The sequence below is a fragment of the Triturus cristatus genome, chromosome 4_1, assembly GCF_964204655.1.
Source record: "Triturus cristatus chromosome 4_1, aTriCri1.1, whole genome shotgun sequence".
NCBI lineage: Eukaryota > Metazoa > Chordata > Amphibia > Caudata > Salamandridae > Triturus > Triturus cristatus.
The window spans coordinates 1,183,253,923-1,183,265,773 of NC_140585.1; the positions used below are offsets into that span (position 1 = coordinate 1,183,253,923).

The 11,851-nt window shown below is 51.3% G+C and overlaps 1 long non-coding RNA gene across 1 annotated transcript; it reads right to left on the reverse strand.

Moving 5' to 3' along the window:
• Positions 1–8,395: 8,395 nt before the first annotated feature.
• On the reverse strand, positions 8,396–10,983 carry LOC146856320 (uncharacterized). Its single transcript, XR_014980929.1, has 3 exons — positions 10,914–10,983; positions 8,981–9,043; positions 8,396–8,847 (listed from the first exon to the last, which is right to left on the reverse strand). It is a non-coding gene; the product is annotated as an uncharacterized LOC146856320 (long non-coding RNA).
• Positions 10,984–11,851: the final 868 nt, after the last annotated feature.

Here is an 11,851-nt window from a genome sequence, read left to right on the forward strand (position 1 = left end):
ATACAGATTCTAACCATTCTCCAAGGGCATAACTTAGCACTGTGAGTCCTCTGAAGTATAAGGCTCTCGGATTGGGATAATGTGCTGCATTAAAAAGGATAAAAGATTGAATCAATCCATCAAACATTTATAGAGCGTTGTAAATCACCTGTGATTTAAAATGAGTTAAAAGTCCTATTAAAATACATGTGAATCAATATCTTGAATAATGAACACTGAGAACTTATGTACCTTTTCGCTCATTGCCAATGTCAAACGTTTACTGACCCAGATTCCCAAAACTAGTTTGCAGATCTGCAGTTGTTGAGATCACCTTTTCACAGGATTTGATGTAAGATTTTAGTTAATTCACAAAGGTTGCCATGTGTATATATTAAAGTGAAACAAATCCGCATAAAGAAGGGCCCAGTTGAAGTATCAAGCATTCTGTACGGTCATGCATTGTTGAGCTGCCAAGCGTTTTCTGTATTCAACCCATGGTAGTTTGGGAATTAAACAATGTGTGTTTGTACAGCACACATCTACCTTGGGATTTCTTGGAGCTATAGGAGATTTTGGTACACATGCATCAACCTCATTTGAGAGCGCAAAAATTGCAAATCTGTAAAACAGGCCCTTAGCGCTTGCAAATTAGCCCTTTGCAATGTATCAAAACAAATCTGTGAAAAATAAGAAAATCGCAAAAATAGGGAATCGCAATTTTGCGAGGCCCAAAATTGTGATTCCTTATTTGCAAATCGCTATTACAGGGTCGCAAAGCTATGCTAGAAAAGTCGCAAATAGCGATTTCCTTGTAAATCGAAAAATTGCAATCGCAAATTACCAAATTTTACAGGCAGGTGGTAAACAGGTGAAAACAATCAAAACAGGTGGTGAACATCAGCAAAGTATTTAAACAGGCCCAGGAGGCCTCAGAATGTTTCACAATGGCAGCACTGTACGTCATGGCGAGGAGGATGAGGCTACGAGCAGCAGCACAGAGGAGAAGGAGGATACAGTAGCTGATTTTTAGAGTGCGCATTACGTTGTTGGGGCAGACAGAGGAAGAAATATAAGGCAAGTATAGGTTAAATGCTGACATGATCCATGATCTGATAGCTGAACTGGATCCCCTAATCAATCAATCAATCAATCACGACATTTGTAAAGCGCGCTACTCACCCGGAAGGGTCTCAAGGCGCTGGGGGGGGAGGGGTACGTTACTGCTCGAACAGCCAGGTCTTGAGCTGCTTCCTGAAGGAGAGATGGTCTTGGGTTAGCCGAAGGTGGATGGGGAGGGAATTCCAAGTCTTGGCTGCCAGGTAGGAGAATGATCTTCCTCCGGCGGTGGCTCTGCGGATGCGTGGTACGGTGGCAAGGGCGTGGCTGGTCGATCGTAGCTGGCGGGTGGGCGTGTAGAAGGTCATGCGGTCGTTGAGGTACTTGGGGCCCAGGTTGTGGAGGGCCTTGTGTGCGTGGGTGAGGAGTCTGAACGTGATTCTCTTGCTGACGGGGAGCCAGTGCAGGTCTCTCAGGTGTCCGGTGATGTGGCTGTGTCGGGGATGTCCAGGATGAGTCGTGCGGAGGCGTTCTGGATGCGTTGGAGTCTTTTTTGAAGTTTGGCAGTGGTTCCAGCGTAGAGGGTGTTCCCGTAGTCCAGACGGCTGGTGACGAGTGCCTGGGTAACGGTCTTCCTGGTTTCTGTGGGGATCCATCTGAAGATCTTACGGAGCATGCGCAGGGTGTTGAAGCATGATGAGGAGACGGTGTTGACTTGTCTGGTCATCGAGAGGGAGGAGTCCAGGATGAAGCCCAGGTTGCGTGCGTGGTCCGTTGGTTTTGGAGTGGTGCCCAGGGCAGGGGGCCACCAGGAATCGTCCCAGGCGGAGGGGGATGAGCCCAGGATGAGGACTTCCGTCTTGTCTGAGTTCAGTTTCAGGCGGCTGTTCTTCATCCACTCGGCGACGTCTTTCATCCCTTCGTGTAGGCTGGCTCTGGCGGTGGCGGGGTCATTGGTGAGGGAGAGGATCAGTTGGGTGTCGTCGGCGTAGGAGATGATGTTGAGGTTGTGTTGGCGTACGATGGCTGCGAGGGGGCTCATGTAGATGTTGAAGAGGGTTGGGCTGAGTGATGATCCTTGTGGTACGCCGCAGATGACTTCGGTGGCCTCGGATCTGAACGGGGGGAGGCGGACTCTCTGGCTTCTTCCGGCGAGGAACGAGATGATCCACTCCAGTGCCTTCTCTCGGATTCCGATGTTGCTGAGGCGCTGCACTAGGGTGCAGTGGCAGACCGTGTCGAACGCAGCAGAGAGGTCCAGGAGGATGAGGGCCGCTGTTTCCCCGTTGTCGATCAGGTATCTGATGTCGTCGGTTGCTGCGATCAGGGCGGTCTCGGTGCTGTGGTTGGCCCGGAACCCGGACGGCGAGGGGTCGAGGGATCCGTTCGTCTCGAGGAAGGCGGCGAGCTGTCTGTTGACGGTCTTCTCGATGACTTTGGCAGGAAATGGAAGGAGCGAGATGGGACGGTAGTTCTTGAGGTCAGTGGGGTCCACTGTTGGTTTCTTCAGGAGGGCGCTAAGCTCGCCGTGCTTCCAGCTCTCCGGGAAGGTGGCGGTGTGGAAGGAGGTGTTGATGATGTCCCGGAGGTGGGGTTCGATGATGGCGTCGGCCTTGTTGAAGACGTGGTGGGGGCAGGGGTCGGTGGGGGATCCGGAGTGGATGGTGTTCATCGTGTGGGTGGTGTCTTCGGTGCTGATCGGGGTCCAGTTGTCGAGGGTGGTGGTGGCGGGCGTTGGTTCGGTGGTAGGGTGCGTGGTGTGTGCGTTGAAGCTGTTGTGTATGTCGGCGATCTTGCGGTGGAAGAACGAGGCGAGTGAGTTGCAGAGGTCTTGCGAGGGAGTGATGTCGTTGTTTCCGGCGGTGGGGTTGGAGAACTCTTTGACGATGCTGAAGAGTTCCTTTCTGTCGTGGGCGTTGTTGTCCAGTCGTGCTTTGAGTGCTGTTTTCTTGGTGGCGCGGATCAGCTGATGGTGTTTGCGGGTGGCGTGCTTGAGGGCGGTCCTGCTGTTAGTGGTCTGGTCGAGCCGCCAGGCTTTCTCGAGGGTGCGGCGGTTCTTCTTGGAGTCCTTGAGTTCGTCAGTGAACCAGGGGGTTTTCTTGCTGCCGGGTCTGCTGGGAGGGTTCTTTAGTGGTGCGAGGTCATCGGCGCAGGCAGTCAGCCACTTGGTGAGGTTGCTGGCGGCTTCGTTGGGGTCCGATGTGCTGGTGGGAGGGTTCTGGCTGAGGGAGGCGGTGAGCTGCTCGGCGGTGATCTTGCTCCAGCTCCGGTGAGGAACCTGTTGCGGGTGGTGGTGGTTCGTGGTTCTTCTGAAGCTGAAGTGGACGCAGCTGTGGTCAGTCCAGTGGAGTCCGGTGGAGTGGCTGAAGGATATGTGTTTGCTGGATGAGAAGACGGGGTCAAGCATGTGGCCGGCGTAGTGGGTGGGGGTTTTCACCAGTTGCTTTAGTCCGAGGTTGGCGAGGCTGTTCAGAAGGGTGGTGGTGTTTCTGTCATTGTTGTTTTCCAGGTGGAAGTTGAGGTCCCCTAGGAGGATGTAGTCAATGGAAGGAAGGGCGTGCGGGCTGATGAAGTCTGCGAAGTCTTCGCTGAATTGTGTGCGTGGTCCAGGGGGTCTGTAGATGACGGTGCCTCTGAGGGTGGTTTTGGGGTCGGTGTGTATCTGGAAGTGGAGGTGTTCGGCGGAGGTGAAGGTTTCGTCGGAGTTGGTCGAGATGCGGATGGTGTTCTTGTGTACGATGGCGATGCCTCCTCCCGTCTGGTTGACGCGGTCCCTCCGGGTGATCTTGTAACCGTCCGGGATAGCTATGGCGATGTCGGGTGCTGAGGAGGCGTTCATCCAGGTTTCAGTGAGGAAGGCGACGTCTGGTGCTGTTGCGTCGAGCAGGTCCCAGAGTTCGATGGTGTGCCTGTGGACAGAAGTGGTGTCACCATGGTCATTTACTGGTGCCGCAGCCCTTCTGGCTGGCCCCTGACCCACTGGTACTTCCACTGGGGACTCTTTCCCCCTCTCACCCCTCAATCTGGACTTCTGCACCCTCCCAACTGCAGCGGTACTGCCAGACACCAGAACTGAGGGAGGCCTGCTTACAGACACTCCCCGTTCACCAGCCACTAGGGGATCCCGCACAACGGGCAGCCCCTCAGAACAGACTAGGCTCCCCACCTGGTGTTCCCTTAAAGAACCATCCAAGTTCTGAGACTGAGGTTGGGCACTACCGGGACATAACCCATTCTCACTCCTTCCCCTTAAAGACAGGACGTGAGGCCCTACACCCCTCTGACTACTACAGGACCTAGTTGGGCTACTCTGAGCCACTTCCACCACACTGGGTTTGAAGATAACTGAACCACTCCTCTTGGGATCACTCCCCGATGCCTTTCCAGACCCTCTGGACTCCACCAAAAGGTCTGCCTCCAATGTGAGCTGCCTGCGGTCAGAGAACTCACTCTCCCACAGGTGTTGGCATAGCTCTGGAAAAAAGGGACTTACAATATGCTCTCCCACAATTGGATCACACAGCCCCCTAGAAGGGTTAACCAAACTATCCTTCACCTCACCATCCAGTGCCTCACACACGTACTCCACACCCCTCCCCTGAGACTGACAAGACAGTATCTGACTGTCTCTGTCACACAACCCACACTCTTCTGGGCAGTCTTCACACTTACATACCAGGACTTCAATTTTGGGGGAACCCCTCTCCCTGCGCCTCTCATCTAGAGTCAGTAGAGTGTCCCTCCCACCACTAGGACCATGAACCCCTGCACCAGTTACCCTATTCCTCTCAGGGACACTGCGCACTACTGGAGCTACCTCATGTCCTTGAACCTCCTGGGGTATGTTAACCCCCTCCTTCAAGTCAGGTGCCAAGTCTCTGGGTGTGTGTACTACTCTCAGCACTAAAACATTCAATATTGCTGCCACCATCTGAGCTGGATTCCTCCTCCCACTCAGCAAAGCTCAATCTCTGAGCTACATACCTTTCTTGTTGCTGGGCTGAGACACTCATGGCCTCAAGCCTCTCGAGCTCCATATCAAACTTCCTCATTATCAAGTCATGCTCCATTTGCATTTTCTTTTCTTCCAGAGCCAGCTTTTTGCTTTCCAGCTCCAGTTGTCCATTTAGTTTCGCCATCTCTATCTCATGAGCTCTGGTTTCCTTCCTGTCGGCCAACTCCTCTGGCGACAGGCCTCTGCCCAAGCGAGCGATGCTCTCTGCCCGCTCAATTTCCTCCACCTCATCAGAGTCTTTTCTTGACTCCACCCAGGCCCTCAGCACCTTGCAAAGATCTACTTTGAGCTTGCATCCAACAGTGGGGACTTTGAATTTCCTGCAGAAGCCCTTCAGCTGGGCCTTGGTGTAGCTCTCTAATCTCTCTTCTTTCCATTCCATATCATCCATTCCAGAGACTATAGAGGCTGCCCTTCCTGCAGGAAGTGAACCAGGCATGGTTTCTCAAAAAATGAAGATTCTTGGCAAAGCAAAAAGTCAATAGTATTGTGGCTGCGTTACTGGTCTGCACTCTCTATGTGGTGACCAATGATCCACTATATGCAAATTACAAATGCAAATCCGAAAATCCTCACCGCTGCCTCCAATGTTAGAAATGAGGGGACTCTGGGTGGCGCAGGCAAGTGCCAGCGACAAGCAGGGACCCTTTACTTCTAGTCAGGGCGAAGGATGACTCCTCAGAATAACCCCTGCTCACCCTCTAGGTGCGTGGCGCGCAGTCAAGGCTAAACCTCAGGCGTACACGGTTAAGCAATTGCAATTTTACACACAGTAAACCACTTGCATGCACCATAAACGGACACCAATCAGGTTGTATACAAAAATAAGGCTTTTATATAGATTCAGCAGATTTAGTACAAGGCCCAGTAACGATGAATGGTGGGGCCACAATTTCTATGAATACGGAAAGTAGTCTTTATACGGAAAGTTCTTAGGCGGGTAAAAAGGTGAACTGCGGGCCTCCGCGCACTTCGCGCTGAAGCGGCAACCGTGAGGCACGCGTCAGATGACAGGGAAAACAGAACGTTGCGGACCCTGGATCCAATGCGAGCTCGCGGTCGAGTTCGTAAGTACAGTACCTTGTTTCTTTTCGTGAAGGCGAGTGCAGGACTCCAGCGGCTCTCTTTAGAAGGGCGAGGCGGCGTCCGGGGCTCCCACACTTCACGAGGGGGGTCTTGTCCTTCAGGCTCATGGCAAGAGAGGGGTGTTACAGGTGGCAAGTGAACAGAGCGGGGCAGCCGGGAACGCTGTCTACGTCTGGGCCGCCTGAGGCTGGGAGATGCTCACAATGCCGATTCCGGCGGGAGGGGTGAAGGTGCACAGCGAGCCTCCGGCGAGCGAGGTGACTGGGGCAGCCCAGCACGGCATCGGGGGAGCGGCTCAGATCGAGCGAGTCTCTTCCCAAGGCAGGGGCGGCTAAGCAGTCCGGTCACGGCTCAAGGAGGGGCTGGGGGACACGAGAGTCACGACTCCGGCGAGGGAAGGAACACCACAGTCCAGCGGCGGGCGAGTGAAGGTCAGGTTGAGCCCAATGGTCCTGGGGCTCAGTTCAGGGGGCAAGCTCGCTTCCAAGCCCTTGGAGATCGTTTTGAAAAGCACAAGTTTCTTGAAAATAAAAATAAAGCAAAGTCTCTAGCAAAAGGTTCCTCTTCTCTCCTTTGGCAGCAAGGTCACCACTGAAGGCCAGTCCCCCAGGATAGGGACAGTCTTCCTCCTTACAGCTTTCCAGGCGCCTCCTCCTCAGGCAGAGATTCTTCTTGGTTCAAAGTAGATCTGATTTGTTAGGAGCAGGGCTCCTACATTTATACTGCATTGCTTTTGTTCTCCCAGGCCAGGGGGGGGCCTCGCCTAGTTCAGTCCAGTTCTGGAGCACTTTGTTGACGCGATGCAGGCTTCTTCTTTCACAGTGCAGGGCAGAGTCATCAGACACTCCACAGGGGGCGGAGCCAGCATTGTGGTGGCAGAGCACAGTCCTATTCAGAGTCCAGGTGTACTCCTCCCACCCATCTACCTGTCAATCTTTCTATTCACCACCCGGCTACCTAGCCCTGCCCATCTGGGTTTCCCCAGCCCTGTCACTCACGCAAGCCAGACAGCAGATACACATCACGCAGAGGCGGGCTGAAATGGTTAGGTAAGCAAATGCCAACTTTCTAAAAGTACAAATGAGGCCCAGAAGTGTATCAATGGGGAGAGCATATGCACTTTAGCACTGATCAGCAGTGGTAAAGTGCCCAGAGTCATAAAACAGCCAACAACAGGTCAGAAAAAAGGCAGGAGGAAGGCAAAAAGTTTAGGCATGACCCTGCAGAAAGGGCCAAGTCCAACAGGAAGCACATTGGCAGCTTAACAGACCAGGAAGGATGGGGACATGAGTGAACACATCAAGAAAGGGGGTCAGAGGTTGAGGCAGGAGCGGCGAGAGAGGGCAGTGGCAGGTGTTGGGCAGCGGCAGCATAATGGACCAGGAAAGGATTGAGTATGCAAGTGCACACAGAGGACAGGGCGGAAGCGGTGGCAGCAAAGGATTGCGCTTCATCACAGTGGCAGTGGCAGCACAACAGAACAGGGTGGTAAGGCCTGCACATGTAGAATGGGGCAGGGTGGAGGGGTAGGGGGGCAGTGACTCACCAGGTGGAGTGGAAGTGCAATGGAATAGGGACAGAGGCAGAAAGGAGGGTCACTTGGGGTCAAGGGGGATGGGGTAAGTCACAAAGGCAGAAACGGAGGACAGTGGCAGAACTGTGGACTAGGGAGGGATGTGGCAGGGGCATGCACACAGATAACAGGGGGCATGGGAATGAAGGCCGTGGTTATAGCAGCAACGGAGTTCATTGGGGAGAGGAGTCGGCCTAACGGCTAGGGCGGTCAACCTCAAATCTGGGGCACCGGGTTTGAGTCTAGGAAAGGACTCACAACATCCTGTGATTCTTGGCAATTCAATTAATCTCCCCGTACCTAACAAAATGAATGTGGCCTCATGTAACGCAACTGGTCATGGTGTAAAGTGCTCTGATACCTGATACCTTCAGGTCAAGTTTACAGAATATAAAACTCTGTAAAAAAAAAATTTGAAATTGGTAGCACAGGGGCAATGGCAGTTATACAGACCAAGGAGTGTTGGGGCAGGGGAACACACTTGTAGTATATATCAACAAGGAGTCCGCGGGTCTACTAAAACAGAACTGAGGGCTGACGACAACAACACAAAATGTTTAGAGAAAAAAGTCCTCATAAGAAGGACGAAGCCCCATCACCCACCGAGGTGGCATGCTTCATCATCTGCGGCCTCCTCTTAACCACACCTAGTGTAGTTAAGGACCTACAACTCCTTTGCTAGTGTCAAAAAAGGAGGAGCTCGCGGATGTTTTTAAGAATAACAACAGAGGTATACTACTCCTAACGATAGGTGAAGCTGCCTAAAGTGTGGTGAAACTATGTGTAAAACAAGGTGCAGTGTAGGCAAACAGTGTATTAAAATTGACTACCTAAAGAAAAATTTATTTATTGAGTATCTTAAGGTGTCAAGAAATAAAATCAAGAAACGTGTTCCCAGGAAAACTCCGAACACGCTATTTAGCAGTCAATAACAGACATGGTCAACATGTTTCAACCAACAATGATCTGACATTATGATCGTGGCTTTCTTCAGGACCGATAAGTACTACTGCATCAAAAGTGAAAAAATAAAGTGCAAAGAATCACATAACAAAAACTAAATGGAACGATACAACCTACGGAAATACCTGCTTATTAGAGAATAAGCGGAACTGCAGAGGTACACAAAGGTCACCTGTTTGAAAAAAGCAGAAACAGGAGAACACATCAATATCACAAATTGTCTTGGACCACAGCACTCAGTCACTAAAACAACTGTAAGAACAGTAGACAATTGTCATGGTGAGGTCACCAAATGACCTTCTTACCCGTAAATAGTCGGGGATAATCTCCTACACTCCTGGTAACAACTCAGGGCGTGAGGCAGCGCTCTACATAAAAAATAAAACAAAGAAAAACTAATAATAGGAAGAAGTCAGGTAAAAGATACTTCATTCCTTAAAGTAGCATTGGCATAGCCACACAACAAATAATAAAAACTGAAAATCACTCAGCATCCTACGGCCAAACTCAGGAATTACTGTCAATCTAGGCAAGTAAAGTGAATGGCGACCAGAAATCTCCCTACTACCCATGTTTTCAAAAATATTGGAGAAACATGTTAATACTCATCTAGCTGCACACATAGAGACAACAGGTTATCTGCATTCCTCTCAGTCAGGTTTCCGTGCGAATTTTTCCACGGAAACTGCTCTATTGGGGGTTACTGAGACCCTGCGTAGTCCTCTGGATCAAGGCGAAACTATGGCACTGATACTTCTTGACTTGAGCGCCGCCTTTGATACGGTGTCCCACTCCATTCTTATCACCGCATTAAAAAAGGCTGGGGTGGTTGGGCCGGCTCTGTCCTGGCTAGCCTCGTTCTTGTGTCAGCGCTCATTTCAGGTCTGTTCATCAAGCTGCTCCTCCTCCATCCGTACAACTGCTTATGGGGTTCCTCAGGGGTCTACACTAAGCCCTATGCTTTTTAATATCTATGTATGACCCCTGGCCTCAATAGTGGAGGAGGCGGGACTATCTCTTTACTCTTATGCAGATGACACGCAGATTATCTTCTCTCTATCCTCTAATAAGGAATGCCCCTCTTCAACACTTCAGGAGGGACTTGGCCGTGTTGCTGAATGGATGCAGGCTAACCTGTTAAAGCTTAATGGTGATAAAACCGAGTTAGTCATACTGGGCAAAGATAAACATCTTTGGGGCCCTAATCACTGGCCCTTGGCAATGGGTCCGCTACCTCAACCGGTTACGCATGTACGTAACCTAGGCTTCTTGCTGGACGACTCTTTATCCATGCGCCAACAAGTTGTCAGCATTTCAGCCACCTGCTTCACCATCTTAAGGTGGCTTCGAAAAATTCTCTGGCTTCTTCCTGGTCCAACAAAACGTACCGTGGTTCAAGCTCTTGTAACCTCTCGCCTTGATTATGGCAATGTACTCTACCTGGGTTGCATACAAGAGGTACGCAAAAAGCTCCAGCTGGTGCAGAATTCTGCCGCTCGGCTCCTTTGCAAGGTCCCGAAGAGATCCTCCATCACCCCTTGTTTGCGGGACTTACATTGGCTGCGCATAGAGAGCCGTATTAAATTCAAGGCTCTGTGCGTCATGTTTAAAATCAAACATGGTTCGGCACCTCAGTACTTGCGTTCACGGGTCCATCCCTACGTGCCTTCGCTCGCTCTTAGATCAGCCCTTCAGGGCAATTACGTGATCCCTAGATTCAAATTGGGGAGAATGGGGGTCTGCTCCTTCTCTCATCTGGCCCATAAGCTTTGGAACTCTCTTCCTGTATCCCTAAAATGTCAATCCATCTTTACACAGTTCCGTAGGGGCCTGGAAACTTGGCTCTTTGCGCAGTAGACAATTATCTCAGTTAGCCTCCTTATCGATGGCGCCGGGAGACCCCATGGTGGGTAGCTGTGCGCCTTATAAATTTACTTACAATTACAATTACAAATGGGCAAGTGAAGAAACATTGTAGCCTTTGTCGCTTGGAAAAAGACATCCATGTACACGTGGTGAACAGGAAGCTATGGCCGTAATCTCGAGAACGAGACCGACCGTTAGTATGGCCAATTACATGTTCTAAAGATACAACTATACTAGGTCCTGAAATAAATCACCAAAACGGATGAAGAAATTTCTTTGTTATCTCAAAACAGACTACCACTCTAACTGGTTCACCCAGAGCGCCACATACTAGTTACAAAGGGGGAGATAATGGCGCGCAAACTGCTTTACCTGTCCGTCGCTACCCCGGACGGTCTTCCTGATCGTTCCGAGTGGTAACGGGACCAAAGCAGGCGCGTCTATTTGAAAACAACGAATACCCGGAAGCCAGCGTGCGTGGCGTAGTGTCAGTCAGGGCCCCGTCACGTGATCATAGTTTATCGGCTTCACGCCACGTTTTCCCTGTACGCTCATCTCTAGCATCATGGGAACTGTAGTGATAACATGACACGATCTATAAATACGAAATTATTATCAGAAGGAATGCCGTAATTGCCATCAAAACTCGGGATAAAGCATATCAGTAGAAAACGCTTGCCCGTCTAAATACATAAACATGTAAATTGACATATACGCTCAAACGTTTCAACGCGCTGGGGGCGTACGTGTAAGAATGAACACACACTTGTAGACCATGGAGTCAGCAGGGGCAGCAAATTAGTTCAGTACAGCACAGGGGCAGCTGTAGCACAATAGACTAGGAATGGAGGGGGGCAGGTGCAGCAGAAGGCAGTAGCACTGAGGCAGTGCCAGCACAACAGACCAGGGTAGGGGGTGGCAGGGCCATGCACACACAGAACGGGGAAAATGGAGGAGGGCAGGGGGCATCAATGTAGGGCAATGGCAGCACAACAGACCAGTGAAGGAGGGAGCAGGAGCATTCACCCAGATAACAGTGTGCAGAGGGAGGGGGTCAGGAGCATGAGAGGGCACTTATGCATTTGGACATTGGATGCACAGCAGACCAGGGAGGGTGCAGGGGAACGCACACAGTGAAAGGGGAGGGGCGGGGATGGCAACAGCAGGCAGTAGCAGCACAGAGACAGTGGCAGCCAATGGACCAGGGGCGAGGGCTGGGGCCAGGGACAGCAAATTAGGACTATTCAGGACAGGGGCAGTGGTAGAACCACAGACCTGGGAGGGAGTGGGCAATTACATGCACACTGAGA